The 12,467-nt window shown below is 33.9% G+C and overlaps 1 pseudogene; it reads left to right on the forward strand.

Annotated features, from left to right (window-relative positions):
• Positions 1 to 1,450: 1,450 nt before the first annotated feature.
• LOC149179815 (protein trichome birefringence-like 11) lies at positions 1,451 to 9,213 on the forward strand (annotated as a pseudogene).
• The last annotated feature ends 3,254 nt before the right edge of the window (positions 9,214 to 12,467 follow it).

The following is a 12,467-nucleotide window of genomic DNA, read 5'->3' on the forward strand; positions in this document are numbered from 1 at the left end:
TTAGATCAGTGATTAAGATGGATCTATGTTGGTATCAATAAAAGTAATAATGACTAAAAATGTACTATCCATTCAATTAAAAAAGAGATTAGAAGTACATTAGGGGAATAAGTAAAGATAAATTTTATTATATTTTATTAATAAAATTTGAGGAGAAAATCACGATATACATATCACATTAAAGTAAATTTAAATAAGAACGATTCACATTCTACATATCACATTAAAAAATTAAGGAGAAAATCACAATGTACAATCACATTAAAGTAATTTTAAATAAGAATGATTCACATTCTTAACTATGATATTTTAGAACATATATGATATATCTATTTTGGAATAAAACTTCTATAATTTTAATTTGATTAATAATAATGAATAAATAATTGATAGAGATCATAATGTACATATTACATTAAAATAAATTCAAATAAAATTGATTCACAATCTTAACCATGATTCAAAACATATAAATAATAGCTTAATTAATAAATATATAATTAAAAATACAAATATGAAATATTTATAATATAAATAATACTTATAAAAACTTACAAACATATTTACTTTTATGAAATATTCATAATATAAATAATAATTATAAGGGCTTATAGGTATATCTATTTTGGAATATGTCGTGTTGAAATAGTATTCATGATTAAATGCACTTTTTCCTATTTAAGGCAAAAATTTTTGTCAAATTATAATACTGTGAGATTAAATTTAATTTGTATGATGGACCATGTCTCCGATTTTTCCCTTTTCCAGCCTTAATTTCATTCTCCCTCCATATTTCAAAACTCTAGCCATTTTCTATTTTCCCATTCTTTCCCATTTAAACTGTAGTCGTATCCATTTTAACTATAGCCTTCCGCTATTGTTGTCACAACAGGGACATACATAAAATTCTGATGACACAACAGCTCTAGGAATTTATTGTCGCCTTTCCGCCACCACCAGATCGTCAGAGTGCTGGCATATACGACACAAGATATACAACGTATGTATTTAATGGCATACTCGTTTGAATTTAAATTTTGTCTTTGAATTTGAAAACCCTCTCAAAAGTTTAATTTAAAATTTCTATAACCATGACTGCCTGGAGGGTGCAGCGAAAGGCTGTCAGTCCCGGTCTTGCAGCGAAAGGCCATCAGCCTGGTGGGGTGGCGATCATGGCAGAGGCGAAGGTGATGCCAAGATCTCAAATCCTCAGCGCGGTGGCAGCACTACTTTTGAGATGCAAAGGACTTCTCAAGCATTGCGCTCACGGCTACAGTGTGGCATGCTAGCATTGTGTTGTGAAGTGTAGGAGGCTAGAAGTGTGTTGTGAAGTGCCCGTGTTAGAGTTACAGACAATTTGTTATTTTGTGTTGCGGGTCTATCATTTATTTATTTACAGAGTTTACAAGAATTTGTTGTAATTCAAAGAGCAATTTTCTTGGATAAATAAATGGCGGAGAAGGCAGCTGTGAGCATGCGGTGGATGGAAATTTCTCCGGAGAGGATAATATTATGTTTCTCCGGAGAGAATACTATTATGTTCACAGACTCCGCAGAACTCTCTGAGCGGAAAGCGGCTGGACACAATTGCGGAGGAATGCACTCTCACTCCTCGTTGACCTTTAGTCTGGGTTTTTTGATAATATAAGTAACCTGGAGTATGGATGGTAAAAATGGAAAGAATACACAGAGAGTTTTACATTTTTATTGAATCCTGATCTTATGGTTTTAGTTTTGTAAATAACTCGAAGCCAAGGCAGATTTGTACAGTATATGCGGCCACTACCACTACCAGACAATTTGTGTATATATTCGCAATTGCAGTACAATATATTTATTGTTTATATGGTTTTATCTTTGTAAATAACTCGAAGCCAAGGCAGATTTTTACAAAATATGTGGCCACTACCAGACAATTTGTGTATATATTCGCAATTGTAGTACAATATATTTATTGTTTATAAAAATCCAGTTTCCAATCGTTTTCCTGTTTTTAATGATGGAAAGGTGGAATAACTATCTTCTACCGTAATGAATAACATTCTAATCCCACCATTTGCATTGCAACCGTTTATACCATTATTGCTAGTAAATAGGGAGCTGAAATAGAGAAATAATAATTTCTATCCTAACATCCACACTCATACTTTTATATTTGCACTACTTATTCCTCAATAATGATGGTAGCAAGAATAGAAATAGTAGTAGAGATGGTAGGATCAAAAGGTTCAACACCCCAGATATGGGAGCACAAAAAAAATTTTAGATCAATAATGATTATAATTAGTGTTGTTGTCATTATTGACAAAGTGAAAAGTGGAGTTAGGAAAACTTGTGAGACTCTAGAAGAACGAAGAAAAACATAAATTCTTCATGCTTTTTGGGATGAAGCTAATGTTATATGAAAAGAGGTTGATCAAAACATTTGCTGAATAGATAGACCTATCATGCAATATGTTCCTCAAGTTATCATATTATAAGAACATATCAATAATGATAATAATTCAATGTGACCAACTCACAAGACTTGCATATTTACATGGAAAAAAATATTTCCAATGCTATACGATATTTAATGCACTCTAAGAGCTTGAAGGGATAACCGTGGTTGTTCTATTAAATGTTGGATACCCTCATGCCAATACAGAATTGCATACATACATGGACATACGTAAGATTCCTACGATGCAACAACTTTAGGAATTTTGTGCAGCTTCCACCTTGATCGCCACTTCCACAACCAAACCGTAGAAATGATGGAATATACAATACAAGATATGCCATGTAATCATTTAATTAGCATACTTGTTTGAATTTGAATTCTGAGTTTGGATTTAAAAACCCGCCCCCAAAATTTTTATTTCTATAACCGTGACCACCTGGAGGGTGCAACGAAAGGTTTTCAGTCCTTCTCTCTCGACAGTGCAACAAAAGGCAGTCTGGTGGTGGTGATGGCAATCATGGCAGACATGCACTTGCAGAATACATGCTCAACTTTTTCATTCGTACCAGAAAACATGCATGCATCATTTGTAACACCAACTCTGTGAAGTCTAGTCCTGACAACCAAGCCTTGTTGGAGTCACCCCCATCTTGTTCTTGAAAAAAATTAAGATTTCCAAATAGATTGGCACCTCAAAAAGACATGCTCAACCATTTTATTCCTACAAGAAAGTGTGTGTGCATCATTTGTTCATCAACTCTTTGAGCCTAGTCTCAAAAACCAAGCCTTGTTAGACCCACACCAACACATTTTTCTTTAGAAAATATTGAGATTTCCAAATACATTGGCACCTCCTTGGCCTCTGTTCTTCAATATCCTTCACCCCGCTATTTTGTTCAAGCATAGAGAAACTTTGAAGGCCATAAATCTCCTTCCCACTACTCCACATACAATTCCTCTCGGTAGGACATAACCCATGGAGTTCCATCATAAGAAAGACAACTTAGGAAGGACTTTTCACTCTTGAGCTTGGTTAATATCATGCCAAGTATGCCATTTTTTGTGTTCATGGTTCTACAAAGAACTCCAATATAAAAGTTCTTTTTTTTTTCCAATATTTTACCCACAACCATAGTTGAGAGGAGAAGAGACAAGAGTAATAAATGTTCATTTCTATGGGAATTCAATCAACAACTGTAACCTTCCTAGTAACCGAAAGATCAAGATTACTCCATGCTTGAGATTTTCTTTCGAACTTGACCACTATCCTCTTGGATTGACTAGTAATAAAGAACTTCATATCAAAGGGAATGCCCAAATATTATATGATATCCTTAAGTTTTATAAGTGTTGTTTTAGAAAAATAGGGTTTGAAAGTATGATATTCAGGCTTATTCAGAAAATAAAAAAATAAAATAAATAAATAAAATAAAAAAATAAATAAAATAAATAATAAATAAATAAATAGAAATAGAAATAGAAATAGAGATAGAAATATAAATAGAAATAAGAATAAGAATAAGAATAAGAATAAGAATAAAAAATAAAGAATAAAAAATAAAGAAAAATCAAAAATCAAAAATCAAAAAATCCACTAATCTTCGATAGAAACATGTTTAGTATGAAGTTCCATTCAATCCTATCAAAAGCCTTTTCAAAATCAATTTCCAGTAAAGGAGAAATTTGGATAGTCACCTGAGCTAATTCAATTATAAGATGATATGGAATTAATCTTCATTTAAGCATTGCAATTTACTCCTTTCTAATTATCATGGAAACCAACAGCCTAGGATCTTGACCGATGATTTGGCTAGGATTTTGTAGGAGACATCAAAGAGAGCAACACAATGCTTCTTTGTTATTTCCAAAGGAAAGTTTTCTTGAAGAAGGACATGAAGATGAAGGAACTAGAAGTGATTTTGAAACCACTGAAGATAAAAAGGATGATTTAGCACATGGTTTTGTATCTTGATAGGATATATATGAACCATCATATGAATCAACAATGGACTCAGTTAAATCTAGTAATATCAAGGAGATTTCCAACAATGTCATAGTATTGTCTAGATCTACAGTTATTGGGGCAGATGAGAGGATGATTTTGGAAATTCCAGCAATGATGGTCCATCCATTGAGATTAGTGAAAGGAAGATTTTAGGTGAGTTTTTCTCCACTGAAGTTCTCTGTAAGGAACCTCTTCTGTCGCCGAAAGGACAACTTATCTAGATGGAAGGAAGACCTGTGTCGAGTTGAGCCCTGAAGACTCACTTTCTTCCAAAATCATATGATATTGAAGAGTCCAAGCCAAGAACTAGGTACTGGTTCACAGTGAGGCTAGAAGAGCTAATATTTTCATTGATATGGCTAAAGAACAACTCTGCAGAGATATGCTTGTTGTTCTTGATCAATTCGAGAAGGTGGTGACCTCGAAGAAATCTAAACTTAGAAAAATTCTTAACCATCTCCATTTGAAGAGTGCAAGGGATTATTTAAGAGAGACATAATTGTTGAAGGAAGAGATGAGAAATCAAAATAAGGTAGGTGCGGATAAAAAATTTTCAATGATTCAAAGCTTGATTGGTTTCATGCACTATTTCAAGTGTGTTCTATTTTGGGTTACATAGATGGAATTTGACGTAAAATGACAACCATCAAGTGAACATAGAGTTTCCAGAGGAGACTTCAAGGAAGTCCCTGTTATTCCAAATGATCTCAGATGTTTGATCTCACATGATTTGATGATAGAACCAATCATTGTTTCTACTGGAAAAATGTATGAACTAGCTTCCATTACCAAATGGATAGAGGAAGGACACTTTACTTGTCTGAAGAATGGACAGAAACTTTTTGACACAAATCGTATTCCAAATCATTCTCTCCGCAGCCTTATTATTCAGTATTGTGATGCACATAACATCCCTTTTTAAAAACAAGGAAACAACAAGAAAATTTCGTTAATGGAAAGCACTATGAGTGCTAAGCCATCTATAGAAGCTGCAAAGATGACTACAACATTCCTTGTATAAAGTCTTAAGAGCGTTGCAACATAATTCTTCATCAATTCGATATTGCATCTATAGAAGTTGCAAAGATGATTGGAGTGTTCATTGTATAAAATATTTCTATAAGACCTTTTGAATCGAAGAGGCAGGTTGCTTATGAAATAAGACTTCTTGCTAAATGCAACATGGGTTCTAAAAATTTCATTGCAAGAGTCAAGAAAAGCCATACCTTTGCCTGGATCGCAGCTATCTTCCCAAGATCCCAAAGCTCAAGAAAATGTGGTAATCTAACACCTAAATTTATCTATTTATGAGAGGAACATAGCTAAAATAATGCAATCTGGTGCTTTACTATTGATCATCAACGTTCTCAGTAATGGATGAAGTAAGGAAGTGAGGGAGAATTATGCTACAACGGTCTTCAGCCTTTCCTCTTTTGATGAATATAATAAATTAATTGGAGAGAGGCCAAAAGCCATTCCAACCTTGATAAATCTTCTCCAGGATGGAACTGTCAGAGGCAAGAGGGATGCAACTACTACCTTGTTTAATATTTTAGTTTTTCTTGGAAATGTTTCACAGGTAATAGAATTTGGGGCAGTTCCTCTATTAATTAATGCATTGTAACATGACATATCGGGTTTTACAGACTATGCAATTTATGTTCTTATTGTGATTGCGAATCAACTAGAGGGATTTCTTGCAATTTGTGAAACCTCTGTAATCCCTCTAATTCCCAACCTTCTAAGGTTGATTTCTACTTCACCTAAATGCAAGGATAATTGTGTTACTATTTTTCTATCCTTGCATTGCAATGGAAGAGACAAAATTGTAATAAACTTGTCGAGATTGCCATCATTGATGCATTCTCTGTATATTTTTCTTACATTTGGTACTCCTAGAAAAAAAAACGAAAGGTAGATCTCTTCTCAGACTTCTTCATGGCTGGGAGCCTTCGGGATCTCCCAAACAATTCTTTCATATGAGACTTAAAATTCAATCAATACAGTGCACTAGCATCGAAGTATTTGGTTCAATTTCGATTCTTTCCTCAATTTTTATGGAGACTTATTTTTTCTGTGTGAAGCACCTGCCACTAATTTGTTCTATTGCTCATCGTTTACTGATATAGTACATTATTTTAGTTTGGCCAACAAGGATCAAAAAAAATGTAAACATGTTTATTATTCAACAACGTCATGTATTCTATAATGTAGACAAATGTAAATAAATGTAACTTTAGCATGTCTTGGAATTGAATTGAGAAGAAAACGACATTGTTCCTTTTGTTGGTGTTTGTTTCTGGACCATGGCTTAAGAAATAATAAAGTGTTTAGCCCTACATAATCGATTCCTTCCTAATGCATATTTTGTGGAAAATAGAGTATTGTCATTGAGGAAAAGTAGTAGTAAAAATATAGTGTAGAGGGAACCTTGTAAGGGATTGCATTGTTGATCCATGGAACCATATTTTAGCTGTCTGTAGAGATTCAAATGGTTATATTGCAACTCTAAATAGACCCACAATTTTTCAATGTGAATGTATTTGGCTTGTCTTTCCCCATTGTCTTTTTCTTCTGCTTCATGTACATCGACATCAGGGAAATATCTGTAGGCTTTAGGATTCGCAAAGTGGAAGGGAAACACAATATTTTTGCAGAAAATTATTCTGCTATGGAAAAGGCCTCTGGGATTCTGAGTTTGGGATGAGTCATATCCCCTTTACTGGGCCCCCATTCCCTTTTATTGATCCTTGGTTTCGATGCCAAGAGAGAACGAGGCTAGATACATTTTACATGAAATGGCAGTGGAAACCTTTGGGCTGCAATATTCCCTCGTCTATAAATATCTTCCCTAATGTTAATATTAGTTTGGAGAAATATATGACTTGAGATTGATCTAGAATTTCAATTAGTTTGGAGCTACATTTCAAGCTATAGTAGGAACATGGTTGCCTAATAATAATGTAGTGCCCTCAGTTTTGCCAATTAAAACCAAAATTAATATTCATACCACGAATAATATGAAAGAGTTGCATGACAATATTTTATTCCTTGTGTTCTTCTATTCAAGAAGGAAAAAAAAGAGACCAATGGTAGTCTTATTTTATGTTGATGTTATGTGATTCAAGAAAGTTCATACCGAGACCAATGGCATTATTATACTAACATTGTTTGTTTAATTTGATTGGTATTCTTTTACTAATTTTTTTCCCTTTGATGTCAGAATTTTAACAAAGTTTCAAATTGAACACCATTAGAATTTTAAAGAGAATTGAGCATAGTTTGGTAACCTTTGTGGGAAAATTTATATTTTGTGTTTGAGCTAATTTCCTTTTATGTGATATCAAATTCAATGCAAACAACATGCTAAATAGGATACGAAACTATCAAGCAGTATTTATTGGTGATTCGATCAAAAGAAACAATGGGAATCACTCATTTGCATTCTCGTAGAGGCAGTGCCAAACAAACTCCAAATACATGAGGTCAATGGAAGCCCCATTTCAAAGCACAAGGGAATTTTGTCCTTTAAATTCAAGGAGTTCAATTGCACTATGGAATATTATAGGTCACAATTTTGGGTTCTACAAGTTTGTCCTCCTAAATCTTTCCCCCTGAAGTTAAAATTACACTAAAATTGGATTTGGTTGACTGGACATCTCAGTATTCAAAGGATGCAGATATTATAGTCTTCAACATAGGGCATTTGTGGAACTTTGAGAAATACCTTCAGAAGGTAAGATTTTATTTTGCAGTTTGACACTAATGAAATTGCTCCATTTGGATTCTTTGTTATTCAGTTGAAGGCCTTAATCATGGAATACTACATAGTTTATGTTGGTTGTATGTTCAGGCCCACAAACAAGAATCCCTCAATGGTGATCCTTTCTCTAAAATAAAGCACCATAAAATGTTCTTGGGGCTACTTCTTGGTGTTTTTTCCAAAAAAATAGATCGAAAAATAAAAAATCCTAATTTAAAACATCACAATTATTTCCATGAATTCCATATTTTATTAAACTTGAAAAACTTCTTCCTTGTTAGAATTTGCACCTTATCTTTTTCACATGGATTGACAAAGAGATTTTTATAGGGGCTGCTATTTTCAAGAAAGAGAAACAATAAACATGGCACTAGATTTGTTGACTGCATTTGAGAGATCTATGAAGACTGTGATGGAATGGATTTGTCAAGAAGTAAATACAAAAAAAGCACATGCATTCTTTCATACCTAGGCTCTTGTGCATTTAAAGTTTGTGTCATATCTACTATTTTGATAATCTCTACACACTTAAATATTTCACTCTGATGGTATACTATCCAAAAAAGAGAAGATGTTGAATTCCACTATACCTCATGTTGTGTTCTTCACATGCAGGGGAGGTACATGGAAAACTGGTGGGAATTGCAATTTAGAGACCGAACCAACACTAAGCCTAGTTGATTTCCTTGACCCACATCTATGGAGCAACAATTTCATCATATCCAAAGCACTGTACCAGCTTAATCACAAAAAAATGTGTAGTTTTTAAACATAACAAATGATTCGACTGAGGAAAGTTGGTCATTCATCACTATATTATTTAGGAAAATGATTTGGACCTACTTCCCTTAGTAGGTAGGATTGCAGCCATGGTGTCTTCCTGGAGTGCTAAACACATGGAATGAACTGCTCTATGCCTTTTTGATTGCAAGAGGCTTTGGGGATCAAACAAGTGGAATTTACAACATGTTCATAGAATTAATCTACATTATTTTTACATAGAGTACAAGCATGTAGAGAGTTCGACCTACCGTCTCTGGATTGAGCATATTAAAAAAAACAGTGATGTCCAACCTGGAATAACCCTACACACAACCTCTTTACCTTATGCTTGCAAGGATTGCCATTGTTATGAGACATTTATGTTATTTCAACATACTTCTAAAATTTAACCTCCTCTGCATTCTTTAGAGGATATAAAAAACCTCAAATTCGGATTGTATTTTATTGTCTATATATTTCACTTGATTATTGCCTTCCACACATCCCACTCCTCCTATCTATGAGAATTCCTTTACACTCTTGGTGCAATTGCTAATAATATAATAATAATAAGATAATTTTCTTTATTTTTTTCGCTATCCATCTATGTGTTGCACGTTACATTTGCCATCCAGTAAATGGAGATAAATCTCTAAATTATGAAAGTCAGAGAGATTATGAGTGGGCTTCAAGAAGGGAGAGTTATCGTTGTGCAGGTAAATCTGGATACCCACATGAAAATATGTCTAGGGAAACTGACTGAGTACTTTTCTCACCCATCCCATGTTCTTGTTCATAAAAAGACTAGGGAAATTCAGAACAACATCATGCTGGTTAACCAAACTCAGAACATTCATGCCAATCTCCTCCATATGTTGGACAAACTTTGAGCTTCCTACACAAGGAGAGGCAAAGGTAAACACAGTGGCATGAGCACGTATACCCTGCATCATGTTAACCATTTCTTTGATGTCATATGCACATAACATTGCAAGAGCAACTCATAAGCTGTATTCTGTCAATGTTATGCTCAACCTCTCCTCCTTGTATTGTTTCACTCACCACAATATCCCTGGCGCTTCTATACATTTTTTAGAACCTTCATCCACGCAAGTATAATGAGACATAAATTCCTTTTCTATTCCGACAGTTGGATCTGCAATTTTTTGTACATTCACATGAGCTACTATAGGGGGTAGTCGAACTAATATGTCTTTGAAATTTTGCATCCATTCTTGCGTTTTTCGCGTTCCTCGCCACACAATCACTATGTCTAGTCTTTCCAACCTCTCTATATCATTTGGATCCGTGCAAACCGCATTAAAGCCCATCCAAACACCTTTGTCCATGGACTTTTCGCCAAAAGAGGATCGTAAAGCAACAAAATTTTCAGTTGGTTTCCCTGGACATATTTTCATGTGGGTATCCAAGTTTACCTGCACAACGATAACTCTCCCTTCTTGAAGCCCACTCATAATCTCTCTTGCTTTCATAATTTAGAGGTTTATCCCCATTTACTGGATGGCTACGTTCGGGACAACAAATCCTTCAAATCTTTAGGTAGGGATCTAGCTCTTGTCAATAAGAGTTGTAAATTATTGATCAATAGCCTTCATATCCCGCCCCACTGGTGGCATGAAGGAAACAAAGGTCTATTAACAAGCAAAAATGTTAAATTGACATGGACAACAGAATTAATCACTATTATTATTTAATAATTAAAAATTACTAATTAACAAATTATTAATAATCTTTATAAGAATTATTAATCATTGTTATTAATAAATATTAACTATAAATATTTCTTTATTAAAAAATATTTAGTTAATAATAATAATAAATATCTATTTAATAATAATAATAATAATAATTAATTTTCATATTGAGACAATCTTTGCCACATTGTGATGTTGGATTATGGTGTCATATTGAGAAAATATGTCATAATGTGACGTTGGATCATGGTTGATTATGATTATAAACCCAATGGATTTATATTAATCCCTAGTATAAATACTATAAACCCTAATGGTTGGCCACAGTGGATTTTGATATTGACACAATCTTTGTCAGAATGGGACATTGGACTATGGTTGACCATGATTAGTTTTCATATTGAGACAACCTTTGTCACAATAGTTAAATAGTTTAAATGGTTGACCATGGTTGATTTTCATATTGAGACCATCTTTGTGACAATGCTATGTTGGAGCATGGTTGTCACATTGTGACATTAGACCAAGAGACAATCTTTGTCACAATGCGACCATGGTTATTGACCATGGCTGACCATTTTTTACCATGATTGATTGTAATGACGAGACAAACTTTGTCCCAATTCGACGTTGGACCATGCTTGATCATGGTTAACTTTCATATGGAGACAATATTTATCACAATGTGACATTGGACGATGGTTGATTTTCATATGGAGAAAAGTCTATTATAAACCCTAAGATAAATATTATAAACCCTAAAATAAACATGGTTGACCATGGATGATTTTCATATTGACACAATCTTTGCCACAATGCGACATTGGACTATGCTTGACCATGACTGATTTTCATACTGAGACAACCTTTGGCACAATGCGATGTTGTATAATGGTTGGTCATGGTTCACCATTGTTGATTTTCATATTGAGATAAACTTTGTCACAATGTGATGTTGGACCATGCATGACCATGGTTGTGACAATGTAGAGAATAATATTAAACCCAAGGGATCAGTATTGTAAACCCAAGATGTATAAACCCTAATATAAATATTGTAAACCCAAGGGATTAATATTAAAAACCCAAGAGATTATAAACCCAAGGGATAAATATTATGAACCCAAGGTATATAAACCCTACGATAAATATTAAAACTCTTAAAATAAACATGGTTGACCATGGTTGGCCTCGGGTAAATTTCATATTGGCACAATCTTTGTCACAATGCGATGTTGGATGCTTGACCATGATTGATTTTCATATTGAGACAACCTTTGGCACAGTGCAACGTTGGACAATGGTTGGCCATGGTTGACCATGGTTGATTTTCATATTGAGACAATCTTTGTCACAATGTCACCATGGTTATTGACCATGATTGATTGTAATGTCGACAAAATATTTATCACAATGCAACGTTAGACCATGGTTGATTTCCATATTGAGAAAATCTGTCATAATGCAACATTGGACCACAGTTGACCATCACTGATTTTTATATTAAACCCTAAAATAAACATGGTTAACCATAGTTGACCATGGTTGATTTTCATATTGACACAATCTTTGTCACAATGTAACGTTGGACTATGTTGACCATGATTGATTTTTATATTGAGCCATTTTTTTCATATTGAGACAATCCTTGTCATAATGTAACATTGGCTGATTTTCATATTGAGAAAATCTTTGTCAGAATTTGACGTTGGACCATGCTTGACCATGATTATAAACCCAATGGATTAATATTAAACCCAAAGATTAATCTAATAAACC

This window comes from Pinus tabuliformis, chromosome 3_2, assembly GCF_031772625.1.
Source record: "Pinus tabuliformis cultivar Carrire ecotype Pingquan chromosome 3_2, CPIR1, whole genome shotgun sequence".
NCBI classification, from domain to species: Eukaryota; Viridiplantae; Streptophyta; class Pinopsida; order Pinales; family Pinaceae; genus Pinus; species Pinus tabuliformis.